This window comes from Pelobates fuscus, chromosome 3, assembly GCF_036172605.1.
Source record: "Pelobates fuscus isolate aPelFus1 chromosome 3, aPelFus1.pri, whole genome shotgun sequence".
Taxonomy (NCBI): Eukaryota; Metazoa; Chordata; class Amphibia; order Anura; family Pelobatidae; genus Pelobates; species Pelobates fuscus.
In genome coordinates this window covers 393,214,806-393,231,330 of record NC_086319.1, presented here as the reverse complement: position 1 = coordinate 393,231,330, position 16,525 = coordinate 393,214,806, and the positions used below count along the sequence as shown (strand labels likewise).

The 16,525-nt window shown below is 38.9% G+C and overlaps 12 non-coding genes across 12 annotated transcripts; all 12 read right to left on the bottom strand.

Moving 5' to 3' along the window:
* Nucleotides 1–192: 192 nt before the first annotated feature.
* Nucleotides 193–266, bottom strand: TRNAT-AGU (transfer RNA threonine (anticodon AGU)). Its single transcript has one exon. It is a non-coding gene; the product is annotated as a tRNA-Thr (tRNA).
* A 1,295-nt stretch (nucleotides 267–1,561) lies between these two features.
* TRNAT-AGU (transfer RNA threonine (anticodon AGU)) lies at nucleotides 1,562–1,635 on the bottom strand. The gene has a single exon. It is a non-coding gene; the product is annotated as a tRNA-Thr (tRNA).
* Nucleotides 1,636–2,930: 1,295 nt separating this feature from the next.
* Nucleotides 2,931–3,004, bottom strand: TRNAT-AGU (transfer RNA threonine (anticodon AGU)). Its single transcript has one exon. It is a non-coding gene; the product is annotated as a tRNA-Thr (tRNA).
* A 1,295-nt stretch (nucleotides 3,005–4,299) lies between these two features.
* Nucleotides 4,300–4,373, bottom strand: TRNAT-AGU (transfer RNA threonine (anticodon AGU)). Its single transcript has one exon. It is a non-coding gene; the product is annotated as a tRNA-Thr (tRNA).
* Nucleotides 4,374–5,668: 1,295 nt separating this feature from the next.
* On the bottom strand, nucleotides 5,669–5,742 carry TRNAT-AGU (transfer RNA threonine (anticodon AGU)). The gene has a single exon. It is a non-coding gene; the product is annotated as a tRNA-Thr (tRNA).
* Nucleotides 5,743–7,037: 1,295 nt separating this feature from the next.
* Nucleotides 7,038–7,111, bottom strand: TRNAT-AGU (transfer RNA threonine (anticodon AGU)). Its single transcript has one exon. It is a non-coding gene; the product is annotated as a tRNA-Thr (tRNA).
* Nucleotides 7,112–8,406: 1,295 nt separating this feature from the next.
* TRNAT-AGU (transfer RNA threonine (anticodon AGU)) lies at nucleotides 8,407–8,480 on the bottom strand. Its single transcript has one exon. It is a non-coding gene; the product is annotated as a tRNA-Thr (tRNA).
* Nucleotides 8,481–9,775: 1,295 nt separating this feature from the next.
* TRNAT-AGU (transfer RNA threonine (anticodon AGU)) lies at nucleotides 9,776–9,849 on the bottom strand. The gene has a single exon. It is a non-coding gene; the product is annotated as a tRNA-Thr (tRNA).
* A 1,295-nt stretch (nucleotides 9,850–11,144) lies between these two features.
* On the bottom strand, nucleotides 11,145–11,218 carry TRNAT-AGU (transfer RNA threonine (anticodon AGU)). Its single transcript has one exon. It is a non-coding gene; the product is annotated as a tRNA-Thr (tRNA).
* Nucleotides 11,219–12,602: 1,384 nt separating this feature from the next.
* On the bottom strand, nucleotides 12,603–12,676 carry TRNAT-AGU (transfer RNA threonine (anticodon AGU)). Its single transcript has one exon. It is a non-coding gene; the product is annotated as a tRNA-Thr (tRNA).
* A 1,295-nt stretch (nucleotides 12,677–13,971) lies between these two features.
* Nucleotides 13,972–14,045, bottom strand: TRNAT-AGU (transfer RNA threonine (anticodon AGU)). The gene has a single exon. It is a non-coding gene; the product is annotated as a tRNA-Thr (tRNA).
* Nucleotides 14,046–15,340: 1,295 nt separating this feature from the next.
* On the bottom strand, nucleotides 15,341–15,414 carry TRNAT-AGU (transfer RNA threonine (anticodon AGU)). The gene has a single exon. It is a non-coding gene; the product is annotated as a tRNA-Thr (tRNA).
* Between the last annotated feature and the right edge of the window lie 1,111 nt (nucleotides 15,415–16,525).

Here is a 16,525-nt window from a genome sequence, read left to right as displayed (position 1 = left end):
CACATATAGTATCTCCTTTTTAAACTGCCAGAGAAGCAAATACAAATTTTAGGTTGATGAATTTTCAGTCAACATATATTTAATATATAGTGGTTGTTCTTGTGTGATTTATGTGCCATAACGCAAGAGATGTAGATTCGGTGCAATAATGATGAGGCACATAAGATAGTTTTCCAATTCTAGAGCTAAAATAGGCACTGCTGAGATTCGAACTCAGGATCTCCTGTTTACTAGACAGGCGCTTTAACCAACTAAGCCACAGCACCACAACATACTGGCTCGTGCCTTGTTTTACGTTTTCCAAATAATGGCAGATTTGACCTTTCTCTATCCAAGAGATACATCATTGGAGGATTAATTGACATCAATCCATCCTTGTTTTACGTTTTCCAAATGGTGGCAGATTGGACCTTTCTCTATCCAAGAGATACATCATTGGAGGATTAATTGACATCAATCCATCTTTATAGCAAATACATCTCAGTTGTCAACAAATATTCAAATATTGCCCGCAGCTATGAAGGTAATAAACTACATTTCCACACTGGCCGTGGCAGTATCAGTTTTGAAGATTAACTTTGTCCCAGTGGCACAAGATTGGAACTTGACTGATTGATTAATTGATAGAGGATAACTATAGCTCTAAAAGATCCCCCTCCTTTCATACTCCACTCTATTCTCCTTTCCTCACTCAATTCCCTCAGTCATGATAATTTTACCAAAGTGAACTTTCTTTTCTGACCACTATCCATGTCTAGCATGGGTATACAAAGAATGCTAAATGCTGCCTCTGCAGGACACATTGTACTATAGGAAACCACCTTCTCCGCCTTGAGTTGTGCAGCTAATTCACCAAACTCTGCGTTCTGTGTTTGGGTCTGGGTTTTGGTTACTTTTATGGATGGCCATTGCCTTTCTTCCCCATGCCTCCATCTTGTCCACAGCTGCCATCACAGGTCCCAGCATATTGAGAGAGAGTATTCAGGACTTTCAAATAATAGATTGAGAATGTGCTTGGAAATATTTAGAAAGGTTTTAAAAGAGAACTGTTACTTAATGGCCAAAATCAGATTAGCAGCTGAATAATTCTTGGAATCTTTGCTGGATATTAAAAAGATGGTTGCCAACGGGATGGCTTTCTCACTTGCTTCACGTAGAGCCTTATAGTTGTAATCCGGGGGCACAGATTATGCTTCCAAAGCACGTCTCTGTGCTATATGTCTCCTGGAAGAAGTCTTCTTTGGAAAACCCTTTGAGAAAGTTGATGGGAAAAAGGCCTTGCTTTCACAAGAAAAAAAAAGAAGGTTTAATCAAACATTCTAGGGGATCAAATAAACTGAGAATGACCCTGTGAAGTAAATAAGATAGACACATATAGTATCTCCTTTTTAAACTGCCAGAGAAGCAAATACAAATTTTAGGTTGATGAATTTTCAGTCAACATATATTTAATATATAGTGGTTGTTCTTGTGTGATTTATGTGCCATAACGCAAGAGATGTAGATTCGGTGCAATAATGATGAGGCACATAAGATAGTTTTCCAATTCTAGAGCTAAAATAGGCACTGCTGAGATTCGAACTCAGGATCTCCTGTTTACTAGACAGGCGCTTTAACCAACTAAGCCACAGCACCACAACATACTGGCTCGTGCCTTGTTTTACGTTTTCCAAATAATGGCAGATTTGACCTTTCTCTATCCAAGAGATACATCATTGGAGGATTAATTGACATCAATCCATCCTTGTTTTACGTTTTCCAAATGGTGGCAGATTGGACCTTTCTCTATCCAAGAGATACATCATTGGAGGATTAATTGACATCAATCCATCTTTATAGCAAATACATCTCAGTTGTCAACAAATATTCAAATATTGCCCGCAGCTATGAAGGTAATAAACTACATTTCCACACTGGCCGTGGCAGTATCAGTTTTGAAGATTAACTTTGTCCCAGTGGCACAAGTTTGGAACTTGACTGATTGATTAATTGATAGAGGATAACTATAGCTCTAAAAGATCCCCCTCCTTTCATACTCCACTCTATTCTCCTTTCCTCACTCAATTCCCTCAGTCATGATAATTTTACCAAAGTGAACTTTCTTTTCTGACCACTATCCATGTCTAGCATGGGTATACAAAGAATGCTAAATGCTGCCTCTGCAGGACACATTGTACTATAGGAAACCACCTTCTCCGCCTTGAGTTGTGCAGCTAATTCACCAAACTCTGCGTTCTGTGTTTGGGTCTGGGTTTTGGTTACTTTTATGGATGGCCATTGCCTTTCTTCCCCATGCCTCCGTCTTGTCCACAGCTGCCATCACAGGTCCCAGCATATTGAGAGAGAGTATTCAGGACTTTCAAATAATAGATTGAGAATGTGCTTGGAAATATTTAGAAAGGTTTTAAAAGAGAACTGTTACTTAATGGCCAAAATCAGATTAGCAGCTGAATAATTCTTGGAATCTTTGCTGGATATTAAAAAGATGGTTGCCAACGGGATGGCTTTCTCACTTGCTTCACGTAGAGCCTTATAGTTGTAATCCGGGGGCACAGATTATGCTTCCAAAGCACGTCTCTGTGCTATATGTCTCCTGGAAGAAGTCTTCTTTGGAAAACCCTTTGAGAAAGTTGATGGGAAAAAGGCCTTGCTTTCACAAGAAAAAAAAAGAAGGTTTAATCAAACATTCTAGGGGATCAAATAAACTGAGAATGACCCTGTGAAGTAAATAAGATAGACACATATAGTATCTCCTTTTTAAACTGCCAGAGAAGCAAATACAAATTTTAGGTTGATGAATTTTCAGTCAACATATATTTAATATATAGTGGTTGTTCTTGTGTGATTTATGTGCCATAACGCAAGAGATGTAGATTCGGTGCAATAATGATGAGGCACATAAGATAGTTTTCCAATTCTAGAGCTAAAATAGGCACTGCTGAGATTCGAACTCAGGATCTCCTGTTTACTAGACAGGCGCTTTAACCAACTAAGCCACAGCACCACAACATACTGGCTCATGCCTTGTTTTACGTTTTCCAAATAATGGCAGATTGGACCTTTCTCTATCCAAGAGATACATCATTGGAGGATTAATTGACATCAATCCATCCTTGTTTTACGTTTTCCAAATGGTGGCAGATTGGACCTTTCTCTATCCAAGAGATACATCATTGGAGGATTAATTGACATCAATCCATCTTTATAGCAAATACATCTCAGTTGTCAACAAACATTTAAATATTGCCCGCAGCTATGAAGGTAATAAACTACATTTCCACACTGACCGTGGCAGTATCAGTTTTGAAGATTAACTTTGTCCCAGTGGCACAAGATTGGAACTTGACTGATTGATTAATTGATAGAGGATAACTATAGCTCTAAAAGATCCCCCTCCTTTCATACTCCACTCTATTCTCCTTTCCTCACTCAATTCCCTCAGTCATGATAATTTTACCAAAGTGAACTTTCTTTTCTGACCACTATCCATGTCTAGCATGGGTATACAAAGAATGCTAAATGCTGCCTCTGCAGGACACATTGTACTATAGGAAACCACCTTCTCCGCCTTGAGTTGTGCAGCTAATTCACCAAACTCTGCGTTCTGTGTTTGGGTCTGGGTTTTGGTTACTTTTATGGATGGCCATTGCCTTTCTTCCCCATGCCTCCGTCTTGTCCACAGCTGCCATCACAGGTCCCAGCATATTGAGAGAGAGTATTCAGGACTTTCAAATAATAGATTGAGAATGTGCTTGGAAATATTTAGAAAGGTTTTAAAAGAGAACTGTTACTTAATGGCCAAAATCAGATTAGCAGCTGAATAATTCTTGGAATCTTTGCTGGATATTAAAAAGATGGTTGCCAACGGGATGGCTTTCTCACTTGCTTCACGTAGAGCCTTATAGTTGTAATCCGGGGGCACAGATTATGCTTCCAAAGCACGTCTCTGTGCTATATGTCTCCTGGAAGAAGTCTTCTTTGGAAAACCCTTTGAGAAAGTTGATGGGAAAAAGGCCTTGCTTTCACAAGAAAAAAAAAGAAGGTTTAATCAAACATTCTAGGGGATCAAATAAACTGAGAATGACCCTGTGAAGTAAATAAGATAGACACATATAGTATCTCCTTTTTAAACTGCCAGAGAAGCAAATACAAATTTTAGGTTGATGAATTTTCAGTCAACATATATTTAATATATAGTGGTTGTTCTTGTGTGATTTATGTGCCATAACGCAAGAGATGTAGATTCGGTGCAATAATGATGAGGCACATAAGATAGTTTTCCAATTCTAGAGCTAAAATAGGCACTGCTGAGATTCGAACTCAGGATCTCCTGTTTACTAGACAGGCGCTTTAACCAACTAAGCCACAGCACCACAACATACTGGCTCGTGCCTTGTTTTACGTTTTCCAAATAATGGCAGATTTGACCTTTCTCTATCCAAGAGATACATCATTGGAGGATTAATTGACATCAATCCATCCTTGTTTTACGTTTTCCAAATGGTGGCAGATTGGACCTTTCTCTATCCAAGAGATACATCATTGGAGGATTAATTGACATCAATCCATCTTTATAGCAAATACATCTCAGTTGTCAACAAATATTCAAATATTGCCCGCAGCTATGAAGGTAATAAACTACATTTCCACACTGGCCGTGGCAGTATCAGTTTTGAAGATTAACTTTGTCCCAGTGGCACAAGATTGGAACTTGACTGATTGATTAATTGATAGAGGATAACTATAGCTCTAAAAGATCCCCCTCCTTTCATACTCCACTCTATTCTCCTTTCCTCACTCAATTCCCTCAGTCATGATAATTTTACCAAAGTGAACTTTCTTTTCTGACCACTATCCATGTCTAGCATGGGTATACAAAGAATGCTAAATGCTGCCTCTGCAGGACACATTGTACTATAGGAAACCACCTTCTCCGCCTTGAGTTGTGCAGCTAATTCACCAAACTCTGCGTTCTGTGTTTGGGTCTGGGTTTTGGTTACTTTTATGGATGGCCATTGCCTTTCTTCCCCATGCCTCCGTCTTGTCCACAGCTGCCATCACAGGTCCCAGCATATTGAGAGAGAGTATTCAGGACTTTCAAATAATAGATTGAGAATGTGCTTGGAAATATTTAGAAAGGTTTTAAAAGAGAACTGTTACTTAATGGCCAAAATCAGATTAGCAGCTGAATAATTCTTGGAATCTTTGCTGGATATTAAAAAGATGGTTGCCAACGGGATGGCTTTCTCACTTGCTTCACGTAGAGCCTTATAGTTGTAATCTGGGGGCACAGATTATGCTTCCAAAGCACGTCTCTGTGCTATATGTCTCCTGGAAGAAGTCTTCTTTGGAAAACCCTTTGAGAAAGTTGATGGGAAAAAGGCCTTGCTTTCACAAGAAAAAAAAAGAAGGTTTAATCAAACATTCTAGGGGATCAAATAAACTGAGAATGACCCTGTGAAGTAAATAAGATAGACACATATAGTATCTCCTTTTTAAACTGCCAGAGAAGCAAATACAAATTTTAGGTTGATGAATTTTCAGTCAACATATATTTAATATATAGTGGTTGTTCTTGTGTGATTTATGTGCCATAACGCAAGAGATGTAGATTCGGTGCAATAATGATGAGGCACATAAGATAGTTTTCCAATTCTAGAGCTAAAATAGGCACTGCTGAGATTCGAACTCAGGATCTCCTGTTTACTAGACAGGCGCTTTAACCAACTAAGCCACAGCACCACAACATACTGGCTCATGCCTTGTTTTAGGTTTTCCAAATAATGGCAGATTGGACCTTTCTCTATCCAAGAGATACATCATTGGAGGATTAATTGACATCAATCCATCCTTGTTTTACGTTTTCCAAATGGTGGCAGATTGGACCTTTCTCTATCCAAGAGATACATCATTGGAGGATTAATTGACATCAATCCATCTTTATAGCAAATACATCTCAGTTGTCAACAAACATTCAAATATTGCCCGCAGCTATGAAGGTAATAAACTACATTTCCACACTGACCGTGGCAGTATCAGTTTTGAAGATTAACTTTGTCCCAGTGGCACAAGATTGGAACTTGACTGATTGATTAATTGATAGAGGATTACTATAGCTCTAAAAGATCCCCCTCCTTTCATACTCCACTCTATTCTCCTTTCCTCACTCAATTCCCTCAGTCATGATAATTTTACCAAAGTGAACTTTCTTTTCTGACCACTATCCATGTCTAGCATGGGTATACAAAGAATGCTAAATGCTGCCTCTGCAGGACACATTGTACTATAGGAAACCACCTTCTCCGCCTTGAGTTGTGCAGCTAATTCACCAAACTCTGCGTTCTGTGTTTGGGTCTGGGTTTTGGTTACTTTTATGGATGGCCATTGCCTTTCTTCCCCATGCCTCCATCTTGTCCACAGCTGCCATCACAGGTCCCAGCATATTGAGAGAGAGTATTCAGGACTTTCAAATAATAGATTGAGAATGTGCTTGGAAATATTTAGAAAGGTTTTAAAAGAGAACTGTTACTTAATGGCCAAAATCAGATTAGCAGCTGAATAATTCTTGGAATCTTTGCTGGATATTAAAAAGATGGTTGCCAACGGGATGGCTTTCTCACTTGCTTCACGTAGAGCCTTATAGTTGTAATCCGGGGGCACAGATTATGCTTCCAAAGCACGTCTCTGTGCTATATGTCTCCTGGAAGAAGTCTTCTTTGGAAAACCCTTTGAGAAAGTTGATGGGAAAAAGGCCTTGCTTTCACAAGAAAAAAAAAGAAGGTTTAATCAAACATTCTAGGGGATCAAATAAACTGAGAATGACCCTGTGAAGTAAATAAGATAGACACATATAGTATCTCCTTTTTAAACTGCCAGAGAAGCAAATACAAATTTTAGGTTGATGAATTTTCAGTCAACATATATTTAATATATAGTGGTTGTTCTTGTGTGATTTATGTGCCATAACGCAAGAGATGTAGATTCGGTGCAATAATGATGAGGCACATAAGATAGTTTTCCAATTCTAGAGCTAAAATAGGCACTGCTGAGATTCGAACTCAGGATCTCCTGTTTACTAGACAGGCGCTTTAACCAACTAAGCCACAGCACCACAACATACTGGCTCGTGCCTTGTTTTACGTTTTCCAAATAATGGCAGATTTGACCTTTCTCTATCCAAGAGATACATCATTGGAGGATTAATTGACATCAATCCATCCTTGTTTTACGTTTTCCAAATGGTGGCAGATTGGACCTTTCTCTATCCAAGAGATACATCATTGGAGGATTAATTGACATCAATCCATCTTTATAGCAAATACATCTCAGTTGTCAACAAATATTCAAATATTGCCCGCAGCTATGAAGGTAATAAACTACATTTCCACACTGGCCGTGGCAGTATCAGTTTTGAAGATTAACTTTGTCCCAGTGGCACAAGTTTGGAACTTGACTGATTGATTAATTGATAGAGGATAACTATAGCTCTAAAAGATCCCCCTCCTTTCATACTCCACTCTATTCTCCTTTCCTCACTCAATTCCCTCAGTCATGATAATTTTACCAAAGTGAACTTTCTTTTCTGACCACTATCCATGTCTAGCATGGGTATACAAAGAATGCTAAATGCTGCCTCTGCAGGACACATTGTACTATAGGAAACCACCTTCTCCGCCTTGAGTTGTGCAGCTAATTCACCAAACTCTGCGTTCTGTGTTTGGGTCTGGGTTTTGGTTACTTTTATGGATGGCCATTGCCTTTCTTCCCCATGCCTCCGTCTTGTCCACAGCTGCCATCACAGGTCCCAGCATATTGAGAGAGAGTATTCAGGACTTTCAAATAATAGATTGAGAATGTGCTTGGAAATATTTAGAAAGGTTTTAAAAGAGAACTGTTACTTAATGGCCAAAATCAGATTAGCAGCTGAATAATTCTTGGAATCTTTGCTGGATATTAAAAAGATGGTTGCCAACGGGATGGCTTTCTCACTTGCTTCACGTAGAGCCTTATAGTTGTAATCCGGGGGCACAGATTATGCTTCCAAAGCACGTCTCTGTGCTATATGTCTCCTGGAAGAAGTCTTCTTTGGAAAACCCTTTGAGAAAGTTGATGGGAAAAAGGCCTTGCTTTCACAAGAAAAAAAAAGAAGGTTTAATCAAACATTCTAGGGGATCAAATAAACTGAGAATGACCCTGTGAAGTAAATAAGATAGACACATATAGTATCTCCTTTTTAAACTGCCAGAGAAGCAAATACAAATTTTAGGTTGATGAATTTTCAGTCAACATATATTTAATATATAGTGGTTGTTCTTGTGTGATTTATGTGCCATAACGCAAGAGATGTAGATTCGGTGCAATAATGATGAGGCACATAAGATAGTTTTCCAATTCTAGAGCTAAAATAGGCACTGCTGAGATTCGAACTCAGGATCTCCTGTTTACTAGACAGGCGCTTTAACCAACTAAGCCACAGCACCACAACATACTGGCTCGTGCCTTGTTTTACGTTTTCCAAATAATGGCAGATTTGACCTTTCTCTATCCAAGAGATACATCATTGGAGGATTAATTGACATCAATCCATCCTTGTTTTACGTTTTCCAAATGGTGGCAGATTGGACCTTTCTCTATCCAAGAGATACATCATTGGAGGATTAATTGACATCAATCCATCTTTATAGCAAATACATCTCAGTTGTCAACAAATATTCAAATATTGCCCGCAGCTATGAAGGTAATAAACTACATTTCCACACTGGCCGTGGCAGTATCAGTTTTGAAGATTAACTTTGTCCCAGTGGCACAAGATTGGAACTTGACTGATTGATTAATTGATAGAGGATAACTATAGCTCTAAAAGATCCCCCTCCTTTCATACTCCACTCTATTCTCCTTTCCTCACTCAATTCCCTCAGTCATGATAATTTTACCAAAGTGAACTTTCTTTTCTGACCACTATCCATGTCTAGCATGGGTATACAAAGAATGCTAAATGCTGCCTCTGCAGGACACATTGTACTATAGGAAACCACCTTCTCCGCCTTGAGTTGTGCAGCTAATTCACCAAACTCTGCGTTCTGTGTTTGGGTCTGGGTTTTGGTTACTTTTATGGATGGCCATTGCCTTTCTTCCCCATGCCTCCGTCTTGTCCACAGCTGCCATCACAGGTCCCAGCATATTGAGAGAGAGTATTCAGGACTTTCAAATAATAGATTGAGAATGTGCTTGGAAATATTTAGAAAGGTTTTAAAAGAGAACTGTTACTTAATGGCCAAAATCAGATTAGCAGCTGAATAATTCTTGGAATCTTTGCTGGATATTAAAAAGATGGTTGCCAACGGGATGGCTTTCTCACTTGCTTCACGTAGAGCCTTATAGTTGTAATCTGGGGGCACAGATTATGCTTCCAAAGCACGTCTCTGTGCTATATGTCTCCTGGAAGAAGTCTTCTTTGGAAAACCCTTTGAGAAAGTTGATGGGAAAAAGGCCTTGCTTTCACAAGAAAAAAAAAGAAGGTTTAATCAAACATTCTAGGGGATCAAATAAACTGAGAATGACCCTGTGAAGTAAATAAGATAGACACATATAGTATCTCCTTTTTAAACTGCCAGAGAAGCAAATACAAATTTTAGGTTGATGAATTTTCAGTCAACATATATTTAATATATAGTGGTTGTTCTTGTGTGATTTATGTGCCATAACGCAAGAGATGTAGATTCGGTGCAATAATGATGAGGCACATAAGATAGTTTTCCAATTCTAGAGCTAAAATAGGCACTGCTGAGATTCGAACTCAGGATCTCCTGTTTACTAGACAGGCGCTTTAACCAACTAAGCCACAGCACCACAACATACTGGCTCATGCCTTGTTTTACGTTTTCCAAATAATGGCAGATTGGACCTTTCTCTATCCAAGAGATACATCATTGGAGGATTAATTGACATCAATCCATCCTTGTTTTACGTTTTCCAAATGGTGGCAGATTGGACCTTTCTCTATCCAAGAGATACATCATTGGAGGATTAATTGACATCAATCCATCTTTATAGCAAATACATCTCAGTTGTCAACAAACATTTAAATATTGCCCGCAGCTATGAAGGTAATAAACTACATTTCCACACTGACCGTGGCAGTATCAGTTTTGAAGATTAACTTTGTCCCAGTGGCACAAGATTGGAACTTGACTGATTGATTAATTGATAGAGGATAACTATAGCTCTAAAAGATCCCCCTCCTTTCATACTCCACTCTATTCTCCTTTCCTCACTCAATTCCCTCAGTCATGATAATTTTACCAAAGTGAACTTTCTTTTCTGACCACTATCCATGTCTAGCATGGGTATACAAAGAATGCTAAATGCTGCCTCTGCAGGACACATTGTACTATAGGAAACCACCTTCTCCGCCTTGAGTTGTGCAGCTAATTCACCAAACTCTGCGTTCTGTGTTTGGGTCTGGGTTTTGGTTACTTTTATGGATGGCCATTGCCTTTCTTCCCCATGCCTCCGTCTTGTCCACAGCTGCCATCACAGGTCCCAGCATATTGAGAGAGAGTATTCAGGACTTTCAAATAATAGATTGAGAATGTGCTTGGAAATATTTAGAAAGGTTTTAAAAGAGAACTGTTACTTAATGGCCAAAATCAGATTAGCAGCTGAATAATTCTTGGAATCTTTGCTGGATATTAAAAAGATGGTTGCCAACGGGATGGCTTTCTCACTTGCTTCACGTAGAGCCTTATAGTTGTAATCCGGGGGCACAGATTATGCTTCCAAAGCACGTCTCTGTGCTATATGTCTCCTGGAAGAAGTCTTCTTTGGAAAACCCTTTGAGAAAGTTGATGGGAAAAAGGCCTTGCTTTCACAAGAAAAAAAAAGAAGGTTTAATCAAACATTCTAGGGGATCAAATAAACTGAGAATGACCCTGTGAAGTAAATAAGATAGACACATATAGTATCTCCTTTTTAAACTGCCAGAGAAGCAAATACAAATTTTAGGTTGATGAATTTTCAGTCAACATATATTTAATATATAGTGGTTGTTCTTGTGTGATTTATGTGCCATAACGCAAGAGATGTAGATTCGGTGCAATAATGATGAGGCACATAAGATAGTTTTCCAATTCTAGAGCTAAAATAGGCACTGCTGAGATTCGAACTCAGGATCTCCTGTTTACTAGACAGGCGCTTTAACCAACTAAGCCACAGCACCACAACATACTGGCTCATGCCTTGTTTTACGTTTTCCAAATAATGGCAGATTGGACCTTTCTCTATCCAAGAGATACATCATTGGAGGATTAATTGACATCAATCCATCCTTGTTTTACGTTTTCCAAATGATGGCAGATTGGACCTTTCTCTATCCAAGAGATACATCATTGGAGGATTAATTGACATCAATCCATCCTTGTTTTACGTTTTCCAAATGGTGGCAGATTGGACCTTTCTCTATCCAAGAGATACATCATTGGAGGATTAATTGACATCAATCCATCTTTATAGCAAATACATCTCAGTTGTCAACAAACATTCAAATATTGCCCGCAGCTATGAAGGTAATAAACTACATTTCCACACTGACCGTGGCAGTATCAGTTTTGAAGATTAACTTTGTCCCAGTGGCACAAGATTGGAACTTGACTGATTGATTAATTGATAGAGGATAACTATAGCTCTAAAAGATCCCCCTCCTTTCATACTCCACTCTTTTCTCCTTTCCTCACTCAATTCCCTCAGTCATGATAATTTTACCAAAGTGAACTTTCTTTTCTGACCACTATCCATGTCTAGCATGGGTATACAAAGAATGCTAAATGCTGCCTCTGCAGGACACATTGTACTATAGGAAACCACCTTCTCCGCCTTGAGTTGTGCAGCTAATTCACCAAACTCTGCGTTCTGTGTTTGGGTCTGGGTTTTGGTTACTTTTATGGATGGCCATTGCCTTTCTTCCCCATGCCTCTGTATTGTCCACAGCTGCCATCACAGGTCCCAGCATATTGAGAGAGAGTATTCAGGACTTTCAAATAATAGATTGAGAATGTGCTTGGAAATATTTAGAAAGGTTTTAAAAGAGAACTGTTACTTAATGGCCAAAATCAGATTAGCAGCTGAATAATTCTTGGAATCTTTGCTGGATATTAAAAAGATGGTTGCCAACGGGATGGCTTTCTCACTTGCTTCACGTAGAGCCTTATAGTTGTAATCCGGGGGCACAGATTATGCTTCCAAAGCACGTCTCTGTGCTATATGTCTCCTGGAAGAAGTCTTCTTTGGAAAACCCTTTGAGAAAGTTGATGGGAAAAAGGCCTTGCTTTCACAAGAAAAAAAAAGAAGGTTTAATCAAACATTCTAGGGGATCAAATAAACTGAGAATGACCCTGTGAAGTAAATAAGATAGACACATATAGTATCTCCTTTTTAAACTGCCAGAGAAGCAAATACAAATTTTAGGTTGATGAATTTTCAGTCAACATATATTTAATATATAGTGGTTGTTCTTGTGTGATTTATGTGCCATAACGCAAGAGATGTAGATTCGGTGCAATAATGATGAGGCACATAAGATAGTTTTCCAATTCTAGAGCTAAAATAGGCACTGCTGAGATTCGAACTCAGGATCTCCTGTTTACTAGACAGGCGCTTTAACCAACTAAGCCACAGCACCACAACATACTGGCTCATGCCATGTTTTACGTTTTCCAAATAATGGCAGATTGGACCTTTCTCTATCCAAGAGATACATCATTGGAGGATTAATTGACATCAATCCATCCTTGTTTTACGTTTTCCAAATGGTGGCAGATTGGACCTTTCTCTATCCAAGAGATACATCATTGGAGGATTAATTGACATCAATCCATCTTTATAGCAAATACATCTCAGTTGTCAACAAACATTCAAATATTGCCCGCAGCTATGAAGGTAATAAACTACATTTCCACACAGACCGTGGCAGTATCAGTTTTGAAGATTAACTTTGTCCCAGTGGCACAAGATTGGAACTTGACTGATTGATTAATTGATAGAGGATAACTATAGCTCTAAAAGATCCCCCTCCTTTCATACTCCACTCTATTCTCCTTTCCTCACTCAATTCCCTCAGTCATGATAATTTTACCAAAGTGAACTTTCTTTTCTGACCACTATCCATGTCTAGCATGGGTATACAAAGAATGCTAAATGCTGCCTCTGCAGGACACATTGTACTATAGGAAACCACCTTCTCCGCCTTGAGTTGTGCAGCTAATTCACCAAACTCTGCGTTCTGTGTTTGGGTCTGGGTTTTGGTTACTTTTATGGATGGCCATTGCCTTTCTTCCCCATGCCTCCGTCTTGTCCACAGCTGCCATCACAGGTCCCAGCATATTGAGAGAGAGTATTCAGGACTTTCAAATAATAGATTGAGAATGTGCTTGGAAATATTTAGAAAGGTTTTAAAAGAGAACTGTTACTTAATGGCCAAAATCAGATTAGCAGCTGAATAATTCTTGGAATCTTTGCTGGATATTAAAAAGATGGTTGCCAACGGGATGGCTTTCTCACTTGCTTCACGTAGAGCCTTATAGTTGTAATCCGGGGGCACAGATTATGCTTCCAAAGCACGTCTCTGTGCTATATGTCTCCTGGAAGAAGTCTTCTTTGGAAAACCCTTTGAGAAAGTTGATGGGAAAAAGGCCTTGCTTTCACAAGAAAAAAAAAGAAGGTTTAATCAAACATTCTAGGGGATCAAATAAACTGAGAATGACCCTGTGAAGTAAATAAGATAGACACATATAGTATCTCCTTTTTAAACTGCCAGAGAAGCAAATACAAATTTTAGGTTGATGAATTTTCAGTCAACATATATTTAATATATAGTGGTTGTTCTTGTGTGATTTATGTGCCATAACGCAAGAGATGTAGATTCGGTGCAATAATGATGAGGCACATAAGATAGTTTTCCAATTCTAGAGCTAAAATAGGCACTGCTGAGATTCGAACTCAGGATCTCCTGTTTACTAGACAGGCGCTTTAACCAACTAAGCCACAGCACCACAACATACTGGCTCATGCCTTGTTTTACGTTTTCCAAATAATGGCAGATTGGACCTTTCTCTATCCAAGAGATACATCATTGGAGGATTAATTGACATCAATCCATCCTTGTTTTACGTTTTCCAAATGGTGGCAGATTGGACCTTTCTCTATCCAAGAGATACATCATTGGAGGATTAATTGACATCAATCCATCTTTATAGCAAATACATCTCAGTTGTCAACAAACATTCAAATATTGCCCGCAGCTATGAAGGTAATAAACTACATTTCCACACAGACCGTGGCAGTATCAGTTTTGAAGATTAACTTTGTCCCAGTGGCACAAGATTGGAACTTGACTGATTGATTAATTGATAGAGGATAACTATAGCTCTAAAAGATCCCCCTCCTTTCATACTCCACTCTATTCTCCTTTCCTCACTCAATTCCCTCAGTCATGATAATTTTACCAAAGTGAACTTTCTTTTCTGACCACTATCCATGTCTAGCATGGGTATACAAAGAATGCTAAATGCTGCCTCTGCAGGACACATTGTACTATAGGAAACCACCTTCTCCGCCTTGAGTTGTGCAGCTAATTCACCAAACTCTGCGTTCTGTGTTTGGGTCTGGGTTTTGGTTACTTTTATGGATGGCCATTGCCTTTCTTCCCCATGCCTCCGTCTTGTCCACAGCTGCCATCACAGGTCCCAGCATATTGAGAGAGAGTATTCAGGACTTTCAAATAATAGATTGAGAATGTGCTTGGAAATATTTAGAAAGGTTTTAAAAGAGAACTGTTACTTAATGGCCAAAATCAGATTAGCAGCTGAATAATTCTTGGAATCTTTGCTGGATATTAAAAAGATGGTTGCCAACGGGATGGCTTTCTCACTTGCTTCACGTAGAGCCTTATAGTTGTAATCCGGGGGCACAGATTATGCTTCCAAAGCACGTCTCTGTGCTATATGTCTCCTGGAAGAAGTCTTCTTTGGAAAACCCTTTGAGAAAGTTGATGGGAAAAAGGCCTTGCTTTCACAAGAAAAAAAAAGAAGGTTTAATCAAACATTCTAGGGGATCAAATAAACTGAGAATGACCCTGTGAAGTAAATAAGATAGACACATATAGTATCTCCTTTTTAAACTGCCAGAGAAGCAAATACAAATTTTAGGTTGATGAATTTTCAGTCAACATATATTTAATATATAGTGGTTGTTCTTGTGTGATTTATGTGCCATAACGCAAGAGATGTAGATTCGGTGCAATAATGATGAGGCACATAAGATAGTTTTCCAATTCTAGAGCTAAAATAGGCACTGCTGAGATTCGAACTCAGGATCTCCTGTTTACTAGACAGGCGCTTTAACCAACTAAGCCACAGCACCACAACATACTGGCTCATGCCTTGTTTTACGTTTTCCAAATAATGGCAGATTGGACCTTTCTCTATCCAAGAGATACATCATTGGAGGATTAATTGACATCAATCCATCCTTGTTTTACGTTTTCCAAATGGTGGCAGATTGGACCTTTCTCTATCCAAGAGATACATCATTGGAGGATTAATTGACATCAATCCATCTTTATAGCAAATACATCTCAGTTGTCAACAAACATTCAAATATTGCCCGCAGCTATGAAGGTAATAAACTACATTTCCACACTGACCGTGGCAGTATCAGTTTTGAAGATTAACTTTGTCCCAGTGGCACAAGATTGGAACTTGACTGATTGATTAATTGATAGAGGATAACTATAGCTCTAAAAGATCCCCCTCCTTTCATACTCCACTCTATTCTCCTTTCCTCACTCAATTCCCTCAGTCATGATAATTTTACCAAAGTGAACTTTCTTTTCTGACCACTATCCATGTCTAGCATGGGTATACAAAGAATGCTAAATGCTGCCTCTGCAGGACACATTGTACTATAGGAAACCACCTTCTCCGCCTTGAGTTGTGCAGCTAATTCACCAAACTCTGCGTTCTGTGTTTGGGTCTGGGTTTTGGTTACTTTTATGGATGGCCATTGCCTTTCTTCCCCATGCCTCCGTCTTGTCCACAGCTGCCATCACAGGTCCCAGCATATTGAGAGAGAGTATTCAGGACTTTCAAATAATAGATTGAGAATGTGCTTGGAAATATTTAGAAAGGTTTTAAAAGAGAACTGTTACTTAATGGCCAAAATCAGATTAGCAGCTGAATAATTCTTGGAATCTTTGCTGGATATTAAAAAGATGGTTGCCAACGGGATGGCTTTCTCACTTGCTTCACGTAGAGCCTTATAGTTGTAATCCGGGGGCACAGATTATGCTTCCAAAGCACGTCTCTGTGCTATATGTCTCCTGGAAGAAGTCTTCTTTGGAAAACCCTTTGAGAAAGTTGATGGGAAAAAGGCCTTGCTTTCACAAGAAAAAAAAACAAGGTTTAATCAAACATTCTAGGGGATCAAATAAACTGAGAATGACCCTGTGAAGTAAATAAGATAGACACATATA